General features: G+C 55.3%; 1 long non-coding RNA gene across 1 annotated transcript; it reads left to right on the forward strand.

Annotated features, from left to right (window-relative positions):
* The first annotated feature begins 10,407 nt into the window (after positions 1-10,407).
* Positions 10,408-13,081, forward strand: LOC136994142 (uncharacterized). Its single transcript, XR_010886297.1, has 2 exons — positions 10,408-10,473; positions 12,121-13,081. It is a non-coding gene; the product is annotated as an uncharacterized lncRNA (long non-coding RNA).
* The last annotated feature ends 365 nt before the right edge of the window (positions 13,082-13,446 follow it).

The following is a 13,446-nucleotide window of genomic DNA, read 5'->3' on the forward strand; positions in this document are numbered from 1 at the left end:
AGCCTGTCAGGGCAGGCTGAGTGTGCATCGCCTGGAAGGAAGACATGCAATGAAACCGGCTTGATCCCATTGCTCTCTTCCAGGTTCTTTTGCTAGTTGTTCAGTTTTTATACTCTGTGGTGGGCTGAGCCACGAATACACTCCCCCCCATGCTGGTCTGGCTAACTGAGGGAGACATTCACACTCTTTTGATGGACTCAGGGGAAAACACTGACACCAGCTGATCCACTCAGCTGGGCTGCAGTCACTTGAGCCACTCAACTGACATAGCTGTTTATCTAAAACCAAGGTTACCCTCCAGTCATGGTCCCCTTTGCGTTGAGATAAAGTCAGCTTTCTGTGCAACAGCTGTGGTCAGTGACACCCTACCTTATCCCCTGAGCTTCATGGGCACATGCCCCTTGCCCATCTCCCCTGAGCCTTCTTCCATTGTAGGGGTTTATTGGTTGGTCCAAGTGCTATATTCCTCTCTCCTTCTGGTAAACAGAAAATATTCCCACTGGGTCACCGGATTGAGTCTCCTTAGCTCAGCTTATGGAGCCCAACCCCTCCTATCCCCACCAAAGAACTGGAAATGTTTGTTACCTTCCTCCAATTACACCCCCCATCAGAGCAGCACTGACTCCTCTGGAAATCGTTAGCGGAAGTCCCTGCTCTGCATGGCACACTCAGGCAGCACAAAGCGGAGCTCGAGCCGGGGAGCCGAATGAAGGTAAAGGAGAGAGGAAAAGTGGGAGGTTCTGTGAGGAAGGCAAAGGGTTTGTCTCCCAGAAGACTGCTCTAATTTGTCCCTGTCTTTTCCTCCTTGGACAGGCCCCCATGCCCAGCGTCAGCAAATGTCCAACAGCAGCTCCTTCAATGAGTTCCTCCTCCAGGCATTTGCAGATACGCGGCAGCTGCAGCTCTTGCACTTCACGCTCTTCCTGGGCATCTACCTGGCTGCCCTCCTGGGCAATGGCCTCATCATCACAGCCGTAGCCTGTGACCACCGCCTCCACACCCCCATGTACTTCTTCCTCCTCAACCTCTCCCTCCTTGACCTTGGCACCATCTCCACCACTGTCCCCAAATCCATGGCCAATTCCCTGTGGGACACCAGGGCCATTTCCTACTGGGGATGCGCTGCACAGGTTTTTCATTTTTACTTTCTCATCGCAACTGAGTATTCTGTTCTCACTGTCATGGCCTATGACCACTTTGTGGCCATCTGCAGACCCCTGCACTGTGGGACCATCATGAGCAGCAGAGCTTGTGTCAAAATGGCAGCAGCTGCCTGGGCCAGTGGTTTTCTCTATGGTCTCCTGCACACTGCTAACACATTTTCCATACCTCTCTGCCAAGGCAATGTCCTGGCGCAGTTCTTCTGTGAAATTCCCCAGATCCTCAAGCTCTCCTGCTCAGATGCCTACCTCAGGGAGCTTGGGCTTGTTGTGGTTAGTCTTTGTTTAGCCTTTGGTTGTTTTGTTTTCATTGTGCTCTCCTACGTGCGGATCTTCACAGTTGTGCTGAGGATCCCCTCTGAGCAGGGCCGGCACAAAGCCTTCTCCATGTGCCTGCCTCACCTGACCGTGGTCTCCCTGTTTATCAGCACTGCAATGTTTGCCTGCCTGAAGCCCCCCTCCCTCTCCTCCCCACTTCTGGATCTGGTGGTGGCTTTTCTCTATGCAGTGGTGCCTCCAGCAGTGAACCCTCTCATCTACAGCATGAGGAACAAGGAGCTCAAGGACGCCCTGAAGAAACTGGTTCAACTGCTACTACTTCAGCAGCAATGAGCTGCCCATCTCTCCTCACAAGGGATTTCCAATTTTCCTGGGCAACTCTTGTGCTTTGGGCATTCTGTCTGTGATAACTATGTTTGCAAATGGCTGAATTCATCCCACCTCTCCATCAGCACAGAGCCCATCTGTCTGAGCTAGAAGTCTACCATAAATCTGCACAGCACTGTGTCCAGGCAGGCCTCCCTGCCAGCATGTCTGTAATAAAAGGGGATTTCCTGAGGACAGTGCCTGAAGGTTGGGCTCTTCTTCCCAAGTTGCAGCCAAGAATGTGCTCAGGGAGTTGCACCCGAAAAGGCCCTTTGCTGTGCTTGGGTTTTCCTTGGGCTAAGGGGCATGAGCTCATAGGGTGATGTGTTTGGGAAAGAGGGCTGGAGTCAGCTGTAACTTGTGGGTGCCCAGTGTCCCTGGAGCAGGTGAGTGGTCAAGTGGTGTCTCCTGGGGACTGTCTGCCGTATTACAGGGCTGGTGAGAGATGTCCATGCTTCTGGAAGGGAATATGGAGCCACCCCGAGAGCACAGGGTATCTCCTGGGACAGCATGTGCCTGGGATGGGCAGTGAGTGGAGACTCCCAAAACCAAGTGGAGTTGCCCAAAGGTAAAGGGCTAAACCAAAGATGCACTGAATGAGAGCTCAGAAATCTTGGGAGAAGCAGTGGAGACCCAGCAGGCACAGGGAAGGGAGTGTCCCTCGCCACACTCAGCCTGGGCTGCTCTGCTGGGTGGGCTGGGGAGAGGGCAGGGGAGGTGTGGAGAGCTGGGGAGGGGCTGAGATGTGCTGGAAAGGGCCTGAGAGAGGCAAAACGCCAGCAGGCAGCTCCTGTGTGTGAACAGCAGTGTGGGAGCACCCACCAGTATGCTTGCAGGCAAATGCAGGTCTCCTGGAAAGGCACCAGGACATGGAGGGTGCAGAAGAGAAGAGCCCAGGGTGATCCCTGTGTTGCATGGACACACTGGGGAAGCTGCCCCACGACCATCGTCCTGGACCAGCCCCTCACATGGCCCCTTTCCACTGCTGGCTGCTCACCCCAGCTGTGAGGTGGTGCATGGCCAGCTCCATCTTCCTGCAGGTCTCCATATCCCGATGGAGGGGAAAAGGCCAGCCTTGCATGGTCACTCTTCTGCACTAGACCCCAGCAGATCTGGGAGCACGGCTGTCTGCTAACAGCCATGGGGGGTCCACCCGGACTGGTCAGGGGCCAGGTGCTGGGATCCTCCAGAATCCGGGGGATCATTTCTTAATTGCTTAATAATACTCCAGCCCTTTCCATGCGTGAGGTCTCTGGTTCCAGCTCCAGCTGAGTTCTGGCTTTCCTCACTCCATCCCTGTGTGCACAGACAAGGTCTCAATGCTCCCCCTGGGCTGACCATCCCCCTTCCACCCTCTGTGCCCTCCATCCTGGAACTCTGAGTGCTGGTGCTGCTGCCAGGGCAGACAGAGGTGGAAGATCACTCAGAGAAGCTCCTCTGGGAGCTCCTCGGGAAAAAACTGTGCCCAGCCCCGGCCTCATGCCCAGCCCCAGTGAGGCAGAGGGGAGCTGCCCTCTCCCAAGCCACCCTGGCGGTGCACTGCACAGGTGATGCCTTTGTGGGCAGCCAGGCTCCAGGCTCAGGCTGGATGCCAGCTCGAGGGCAGGAGTGCTGGGATTTTCATGGGCTTCCAGTGGTGAAGGCAAGTGGGAAAAAGTGCTAGTGCAAAGGCTGGTGGTGGAAAAGGCAGTGTGGGGCTGGTGAAGGTCCTCCCTCTGCTCCCCATGGGGAGGAGAGTCCCCAGGCAATGCTGAGCTCCACTTTGTCCAACGGGAGGGGAGCAGAGGGCAGGGTGGAAGAGGCAGATGGAGCCTCTCGGGATGCCAGAGGGAGTTTTCCAAAGGCCAGCACTGAGCCAGGGACATTTGCATCTCACCCCTGATGCTGCCCCAGCTGGGCTCACCCTGCTGTGCCCGAGGAGCTGTCATCCCTGTGCCAGCCATGCTGGAGTAGAGGCTGAGGAGCTGGAGGTGCCTCAGGCCAAGCTGTGCCAGCCCCGGGGAGCTGGCCCTGAGCACAGGGCAGGCCGAGCCCCTTCTCACATGTCCCATCCTGCTGGGAGGGCAGCACGGGGACGGGGAAACAGCATGTTCCTGCCCGGGGGCCGTGCGGGAACTTTGGGGAGGGAGGCGAAGCCGACAGCTGTTGCGCTGCAGCAGCACCGGCTGTGTCCCCTCCATGAGGCCCCTGCCGCATCCCTGCCCACCCCTGCCCCTGCGCGGCCTGCAGCCCCATCGCTCCCAGCCCCTGGCCCATCTCCTGGCACCGTGGGGACCAGTTCTGCAGGCAGGAGCTCTCTGGCTATCCCCACCTCCCCCCACATTGGGGATCCAGCCCCAGCCAGGCAGCAGGACACCTGCTCAGAGGCAGAGCAGATGAGGGAGAGTGGAACAGGACAAGGGCTCTTGCTGTTCCCAACAACATCCTCTTTGTAGCAGGAACCCAGAGGCAAATGGTGCTTAAACACTTGAGCTGGGATACAGAAACACTTGCTCTCGTAACTGTGCATCATCAAATCAGACCCCAAGCGGCTGCCCCCACTTTTTCATTCAGCTAAGAGTCTGTGTGCAGTGTTATGTGGGTAGGGGCTGAAATCTGAAGCCCTCCTTACACCTTTGAATTGGCTTTCAGGCAAGAGTTGCTGTGGGGATATGCGGTCACCTTTTGTACCTACAACCTTCTCTGGGATCTGCTCGGATCCCAGCTTCCCTTGCCAAGGCTTTCTTGCCTGTAGTGAGGGGGCAGGTCTGAGGCAGAGATGGGGAGTCATGTCAGCAGGATGGGGACAGGGTCAGGCCAGCACTCAAGAGGTGCAGGGCCAGGCACAGGCATGTGCACAGCGTAAGTCAGGCCAGGCCCCAGGACAAGGGGAGCAGCTCTCCAGCAAAGGGCAGGAGGCCCTACAATGAGGCCGGTCACTATCTGTCTGCCCTGCTCTTGTGTCCAGCAGATCCTCCTCCCTCTCTGCCTGCAGACCCTCCATGCCCACCCTGCTGCCCAGCATGGCATGAGAGCCCTGGCTCTTCAGCCCCTCTGGCAGCTCCTGCTGCCCCAGGGACAGAACCGCCTGCCCTGGGCTGGTGCACAGAGAAACTTGTTTCTTGTTCTCATTTTCTCTTTGTTAATGCTGCCCTCCTCTTTTCCTGGGATGTCCCTGCTCCCCAGAGAGCCTTTCCCCAGAGGAATGTGTCCATGATGGCCTGGCCGACCGTTCCTGTATCCTCCCCTGTGCTCCCTTCAGGGCCCTGGGCTGGTGGTGCTGCTCTGCAGAGCAAGTGGGCTGTGGGGCCCTGAGGCCACAGGGTGACCCCTGACTATGCGCTGGCCATGCTGGTCAGGGTGGGAAGCAAAACCAGATGGACAGGGCTCACCACCACTGATACTGCTGCCACCCATCGGAGCTCATGGCCTGTGCTCAGAGTGAGCCCAGGGCGTTTGCAATGGCAGGAGATGTGTTTGGGTGTGCACTAGCTCCAGCCTGTGGTGTTTCACTGAGGGTGCAGGAATCACTCTCCAGTGTCCCTTCCCTGGGCCTCCTGGGTCCCCACTGCCTCTCCAGGATTGCAGAGCCCTTGTTTCCCTCTACATAACTGGGTTTAGTGCTTCACCTTCTGGTTACTCCACCATGGACTGTCCCTCATTGTGTGAGGCTCCACTCACTGCCCACCCCAAGGCACATGATGTCCCTGGAGATCCCCTGAGCTCTCCTGGTACCTAAGATTCCCCTCCAGAAGCATGGGCATCTCTCATCGCACTGCCACCTGTGGCACAGCCCTGAGCAGGCAATTCAGAGACCATTCCCCATCTCCACTGGCACTGGTCAGCAAGAGATGAGCCCTGGACCCAGCCCTTGCTCCCTAACAGATCACTCTGCCACTCTGAGCTCGTCCTACGGAGCCCACAGAGTTCACAAGCAGAGCAGAGGCCCTTTTGTGGTGCAGTTCCTTGGGTGTATTTTTGGCTCCATCTTTGAAGAAAGGCCTGAGTTCAGGCACGTCACAGGGCAGAGCTCCTTTTATTATGGAAATGGTATTCTGGAGGCCAGTGCTGGCAGAAAGGTGCCCAATGCCTGGTTCTCTTGGTGCTCACAGGAATGCACCACCACCACCACATTACGAGAGTGCTCAGGCCATATACACACCTCAGAGCACAGCAGGGCAGTGTGGAAGTGAGGAAAAGAAGCCCTGAAGAAAGAAAGTCCTGCTACTGATGGTGGCTGTGTCTCCAGGAAGGCTGCAGCCCCCATGCAAAGGCTGCAGTGAGGAATTGTGGGCTATGATATTGGAGGGGGGGGATGGTCCTGAGGAGCAGAGGGTCTGTCCCCACAGGCTGCGTCCAGACTGCCCTGCTGCAGCCAGACCCTCCTGACTGTGAACAATGGAGCACGGTATGGGGAAGGGACCAGCCCACGGTGACACCTGGCTGCCACCCTCGCAGAAGAGGGGTGTGAGATCACACCCTGGCTGTGGCCAGGGAAGATGAGCTCTCCTAATGGACATGGTTTCACCCAGCCTGTACTCACCTGAGCTCCCTTGGTGTCAGTGCCAAGAAAGACACTGCAAAGGGAAACTCTGCTCATTGCACTGGGGGCATCAGAGGGACCTCAGACTAGCGGGCTCTGAGGTTCCCCCATCTCTGCTGATGAAGTGGGTCGCCTGCCTTCCTGCTTCAACACACTCTCTGGCTCAGATTCAAATGAGAGATTCCTGAGGACAACTGGCATGAATGAGATAAGTGAGAAAGAAAGATGTGGAGGGTCATGACAGGGTTAAACTGGTGGAAAGTTGCAAGTAGCAAGCAACAGGAGCCTCAGACAAACGTACCCAAGGACACCGGTGTAGCTGGGAATGATACATCCTGAGAAAGTACAGATAAACCAGCAGAAGCCAGTGGGAACGAAGGTTAAGGGCAAGACAGCTTTTCTAAACAAGTAGCAAGGTACAAGGCATGGTCGCTGCGTGCGTGATCGGTGTAATGATTGGCTACCTGTGACATAATCTGCATGATGATTGGCTTAGCAAAGTGTGTCTGTGAAATCACTGAAGCAGCTAACCTTTTAAATATGCTCAAAAACAAACAATAAATATCTCAAGATGCACCATGTCTTGAGTCTGTGCCATTCATCCGCCACAGTCCAGGAGGTTTCTGGAGGGTGTCAGGGACAACTTCTTAGCACAGCTGCACGATGGGCCCAGAAGGGTGATGCTTTCCTGGATGTGGAAATTACAAGCAAGGAGGAACTGATCAGGGATGGGATAGTCAGTGTCCGCCTTGCCTAAGGTGACCATGAAAAAGTGGAGTGCCAGATCCTGAAGGGAGTGAGGAAGAACTGCAGCAGAGTACAGACCATGGACTTCAGAGGAGCAGACTTGGGCCTCTCCAAGGGACTGGTGGGGAGTGCCATGGGAGACATCTCTAAAGGAGCTCTGGAAAAGCAGGAGGCCTTCAAGTACAGCACCCGCCAAGCACAGGAATGGTTCATAGCACTACTCAGTAAAACTAGGAGGCATGTCAGAGGACTACCTTGACTAAACAGGGAACTTGTGCCTGAGCCCCTCATCTACAGCATGAGGAACAAGGAGCTCAAAGATGCCCTGAGGAAAATGATTTCATGGACATTTTTCAGCAGTGATAAAATTGCCATTGCTCTCCACAATTGAATCCCAGTGTATCCCAACCTGGACTGAGCTTTGTTTGTTCACTTTATTATTGTTATTACTGCTATTATTTGTTATCATTTTGCTACCCCAATGCTTGGCTTCATCCCAGTTTTAATGAGACTGCTCTGTGTCACCTAGTGCCCATATAAAATTGTGTCTACCGCTGGGTCAGAGCTGACTCCCTCACAGTCTCTTTGTCTTCAAGTAAGTTCTACGCAGTGCAGTGCCTGAAGCCTGGGCTCTTCTTCCAAAGCTGGAGTCAAGAATAAGCCCCAAGAATTGCCCCCCACAAGGGCCTGTTGTGCAGAGTTGTGCATGGGTTTAGAAGCAGAAAGCTCATAATCATGTTATGATCTCTTAGAGACCAAGGCCTGGATTTAGGATTCACCCATCGGTGTCCAGTGACAGTGGAGATGACGAATTGTCACTGATGTACATACATCTGCAGAGCTGGCAGGGAGCATGCAGAGGAGGTCCTGGGGCCATCTACTGGGCCTGCAGACCATCCTCATGCCCATGGAGGCCCTCAGGCAGGGTGTATCAGTGCAAAGATCCAGCCCAGCTTGTTGTTGCATGAACAGAGAGGAGAAACTGCCCCAGGAAATTCCTCCCACACCCAGGCACTTGTACCAGCCATTTCCAGTACTGGCTTTCCCCACGGTCCTGGTGAGGGGTGATCTTCGAATGTGACCAGCTCCATCTTCCCGCTGGGCTCAGCACCTGTATGGGAGGTGAAGGCCAGCCCTGCCTGGCCTCTCTCCAGGCCCAGACTGTAGCAGACCCCGGACCATGTCTGTTTGCTTACCCTGGGAGGGACAGGGCTGGGGCTGGGCATGAGCCGGGGACTGGTGGGAGGCTGCAAAGCAGGAGGGCTGTGGGGTGCATTCAGCCCCTTCAGCTACTGAGGTGTCCCCGGATGGTGCTTTGCATCCTGGGTCTTAAGGGCTGAGAACTCTTCAGAGCCAGAGTAGATCTGAGTCCCACCACCTCGGCCCATGGGTTACAGGTCACCAGCAGGGCTGGACATGCTGCAGGGAGGGAATTGCTGCACGGGGCATGAGTGGATCCACCTCTACCCTCCCCCTCTACTCAACCCTCTACTGCCTTCTCCTGCTGTATCATCTCAAAGGTCCTTTGGCAGGGGCATTTTTTGGTTTCTGAACTTATATCTGACCCTGCTTTGAGCAGCAGGTTGAACTGCGGGCCTCCTGTGGTCCCTTCAGCCTGCATTATCCTAAAAGCCTATGAGCTCAGGCCCCATTTCAAGCACAGAGCAAATGTTTCTGGGACGTGAGTCATCTGTGCTTTATGTGACCATGTGAAAGAAGGCCGGTGAACACCTCCTCCTCCTCCTTGACTGTAAGGGGAGCCTGGGAGGCACTGCCTTATCTACATTAGACCGGAAATTCTTTGCATCCACCTTTAGCGGCATGAAAGGCCATTGCCTGGATCCCCTCAGAGGTGAGAGGAGAAATGGGAGCTTTTCTTCAGTATGATTTCTCTGCGTCTGCAGTTTGCGCCTCTAGGTAGATGGGGCCATCCTGCCCTTTCTTTCTTAGCTGAAGCTCAGACTGGATGGGGATGTGAATGTGGAGGTTGGCTGCCACTGCAATGACCTTGAGATGGTGGAGAGGTAGGGGAATAGCAGAGTCATCGCCCTTGGACTGCGGGAGAGAGGATTTCATCATGTTCAGGATCTGCTTGTCAGGAGGACAGAGGGGCCATGGAGCCCTCTTGGCTCTTCAGGGACAATGTCCTCAAGGCACAGGAAGCCTGCAGTCTGCAGGAAAGCCCATCAGGGCCTGGCATGAGGCTGGCATGGCTGAGCAGACACTCTGTGACTTAGGACTTGAAAAACAGGAAGAAAGTGCCCAGAGGGTTGAAAGGGGAAGAGGCTACCCAGGGAGAAGACACAGGCATTGGCTGTGAGGGAAGGGATGGAGTTAGGCAAGCCAAAGCTCAGCTGGAGCTGGAGCTGGAACTCTCAAGAGATGGGGAGGGCAACCAGAAGGACTTCTGTAAGGACGTTGGCAGCACAAGGAAGGCAGCCAAGAAAAAAGTGCTCTCACTGCTGAGTGGGGCAGGGGACGTAGTGACAAAGACATGGAAAAGACTGAGGAACTCATTGCCTCTTTTACCTTGTCTTTTCCTGCTGTCATCTACTGCCAGGCCTCCCTGGCCCCCGAGGCCTTTGTCAGCATCTGTGATAACGAGGCATCACCCATGGTAGAGGAAGATGCATCTGGGGAGGACTTGTGCCCAGTGGGCACACACAAGTCCATGGGACTAGATGGGAAGTACCTTCAGGGTGCTGGGGCAGCTGGCTGGAGTCATTGCAATGCCGCTGTTGATCATCTTTGAAATGTCAGGGTGACCAAGGAGGTTCCTGATGCCTGGGAAAAGGCAGACATCACACGAATGTTCAAGAAGGGCAAGAGGGAGGATCCCGGGAATGACAAGCTGGTCAGCTTCATCTCAGTCTTTGGGAAGGCGATGGAAGAAATCCTCCTGGAAACCATTTCTAAGGATTTCCAAGCACATGAAGGACAAGAATTGGAAGAGGCAACATGAGGTTGACCAAGGGGAAATGGAAACCATGCCTGACCAACTTGGTTTCCTTTCACCACAAGACAAATGTCTGTGTGCACAAGGGGAAAGCAGGGGTTTTGGTGTGTGGAGGAAAAAGGATGAGCAGGGAGACACTGCGGGGCGGAACACGGGAAGGTTGTAACGGGCGGAGCACTGCTGCCGGAGAAGAAGGCGGGGCTTTACAGCATTATAAAAGAGCAGGACGCGCCTCATTAAACGCCATTTTGCCACTCCTCATATTGGTGTCTGTGTGGTGATGGTCCGGGGCCTGGGGAGAAGGCCCCGTGCCTCCTCGGTAAGAACGAGAACGGTAACAAGTGGTGACCCCGACGTGATACCGAGGAGGCGGCTCGGCTTGCGTAGGCACCGGGAGCGTGAGGAAGGGATCCGGATCCGGAACTATGGAGGCCATATGTAAGGTAGTAATGGCCTGCGCCAAGGAATGGCGTGCGCCACTGAAGGCGAGCGCGATACGAGCGTGTGTAGAGAGGCTCGTAAAGGAGGGAGCGATTACTTCTCCTATGGAGATTCTGCGGGAGGAACTGTGGCTGCAATGCACAGCAGCGCTGGCGGAGTTCCCGATGAACGGGGGATCCGCGAGGGAGTTAAAGGTGTGGGGGCTGATAAGAATGCTCCTGTGGAGAGCGAGGGAGGAACGGGAGACGTGGAAGGTGGCTAGAGAGGCACTTAGAGGGAGTGGGATACGTGTGGGGTCGACGGAGATAGAGGGAGCGGCGGAGGAGACGGCGCCAGAGGGGGGAGAGGAGCGGGTCGAAGAGCAAGGGGAGGAACAACGGGACGGAGGTCTGGTGATGCCAGCCGGGCTGGGAGAAGAGGCTTCGTGTGCCCCTCCACCACACTACCCCTGGGACGAGTTGCGACAGGCAGACAGAGCAGGACAACCTTGCCCTGTCGCGCCCAGTGAGCCCGAGGGGGAAGGAGAAAGGGGGGAGAATGAGCGAGGGAATGAGCGAGAGAATGAGCGAGGGAATGAGCGAGAGAATGAGTGAGAGAATGAGCAAGGGAGAATACGAACACCGAATGAGTGGCTCCCCGGGGCACTCATGGTACCTGATAAGAGCTGGAATCAGGGCGAGTCAGCGGCCAAAGATGGCGCCGGGGACAGAGAAAGAGGGCGGAGGAGAGTCACCTTCGATAGTACGAGACAAGCCAGTGGGAGGGAACGGGTGAGCGAGGATGAGATGGACAGCCTTACAAGGCGGTTTCAAGAAGTCTATCGGGGGGGGGAGCGCGAGGGAGGCGTGAGAGCGGAGGAGGTGGAGGAGGATGTGGAGATAGGACTAGAGCAGGCGCTGCGGCTCCTGCGGAGGCTGGAGAGAGAAGTACAAAAACAACAGCGGATGCTGCAGCGACTGGCCGACACACGATCCCAGGACGATTCCAGTGGCGAAAAGCCCCGAACCGAGTTATACCTGCCAGATTGGCAACTATCAGCGGGGGCGGTGACATTACGGGGTCTTAAACTCACGGCACCCCCTGAAACGCCGTCGGCGCTGCCGGTACGCCTGGCGCCCAGAGGGCTCATAGAATGGACGCCCATCGACCCAAAGGCCGTGTATGAAGAACTCGGGAAGCTAGTAAAGGTAGAGCCACCCTGGACAAAGATAAAACAGACACACGCAGAGAGCTTCACTGAATTCTGTGACAGGCTCCAGTGGGCCATTGCAGAGTCAGACTTGCCCCCTGAGGCCCAGGGTCCGGTCATGATGGAGTGCCTCTGGCAGCAGAGTGATGCCATGACGCAGGACATCCTGAAAACGATCCCTAAAGGAGCACCACTTTCGGTTGTCATCCGCACGGTACTGCAAAAACAGAATCAGGGAACAGCAGCAGCGCAGGCTCTTGTCACGGCGGTGGACCAGATGAGAAAGGGACCACAGCGTTGCTTCTCTTGTGGATATCACAGGGAAGAGGGTATGCTGCGGTAAAACGGGAGGAGCAGATAAGATGGGTTCCAATGAAATGCATAAAACCTGACCTAAATGCACGTACGGGAGGGTCTGGGGTGTAACTAATCATTCTTGGTGAGATTCCATCCTGAACAGGGCGACGCCAGACGGGATGCTGCTGCATGGCTGCATTGATGTTTATCGCCGGCTTCATGATTCCGGGGACCGCAGAGTCATACTGGAGGAGATGAGCACAGGCGCACAGAGCAGCTCACTACTGCATCCCGTTCAACCCCGAGGCGGGGCCGACAGAGACTTTCCTGACGGGAAACAAGTCAACACAGGGGCGTGGATCTTGTCATGGTTTGATTAGAAATGGCTTATAACACTAGGCTTGATAGCACTCACAGTAGTAATAGCGATATGCTGCGGCTTGCTAATTCTGAATTATTGCTTACGGCATGTACGGCTTAACTGCTTGATAGACATGAGCATAGAGTATATCAATTAATAGTACAGGAAAAAGAGGTTCTAGAAAGGGGGGGAGATGTGGTGGATCTTGGGAAACTGCATAGACAAGATATTTGCATGAGAAGCGGTAGACTAGGCGTAGCGGAAGATCACGCGGTGTGACGCGCAGCCTAGGGATGGAAACGAAGTGCACCTGTATGTAAGCTTGCATGCAGCCCACAATAAACACCATTAGACGAATGGCTAACTAACCTGTTTGGCAATCTACCACAGTGGCTAATAGGACTGCTCGCTGAAGGCTTGCGCATTTTGCTAATCCTCATAATTATAGGCTTATGCTTGTGTGTAGTACTGAGCTGCGTTAAGAAAGCCTTGCTGAAAGTAGCGGGCCGAGTCTGGATTGCTCGAAAACAAGAAGGAGAACTTCTGGAGGAATGGCTGGGCTTTGGGGGGGGGAATATAGTCTGTTGGAAATGAGCAATCCCGCCTATGCCTTTAAGGTTTTCCCTGAACCGACGAAGACAAGGACACCGCCTGCGTTAAGAAGCGGAAGAAGGGGAGGCAGCACACAGCTCCGCTCACGAAGCTACTAATGCAAGGAACCACCCAATGGCGGTCCCGTCGAGACACGCCGCACTTCCGCGTGTTTTGTTGCGTCCCGCTTGATATAACGAAACAACGTTGATGGGAGAGGGGGAGATGTGGAGGAAAAAGGATGAGCAGGGAGGCACTGCGGGGCGGAACATGGGAAGGTTGTAACGGGCGGAGCACTGCTGCCGGAGAAGAAGGCGGGGCTTTACAGCATTATAAAAGAGCAGGACGCGCCTCATTAAACGCCATTTTGCCACTCCTCATATTGGTGTCTGTGTGGTGATGGTCCGGGGCCTGGGGAGAAGGCCCCGTGCCTCCTCGGTAAGAACGAGAACGGTAACATTGGTGTACCTTCACTTTAGCAAGGCCTTTGACACAGTCGCCCAGAGTTTACCTATTGTGAAACTGGTGAGACCAGCA

The sequence above is a fragment of the Apteryx mantelli genome, chromosome 24 (genome assembly GCF_036417845.1).
Source record: "Apteryx mantelli isolate bAptMan1 chromosome 24, bAptMan1.hap1, whole genome shotgun sequence".
In the NCBI taxonomy this organism is placed as follows: Eukaryota; Metazoa; Chordata; class Aves; order Apterygiformes; family Apterygidae; genus Apteryx; species Apteryx mantelli.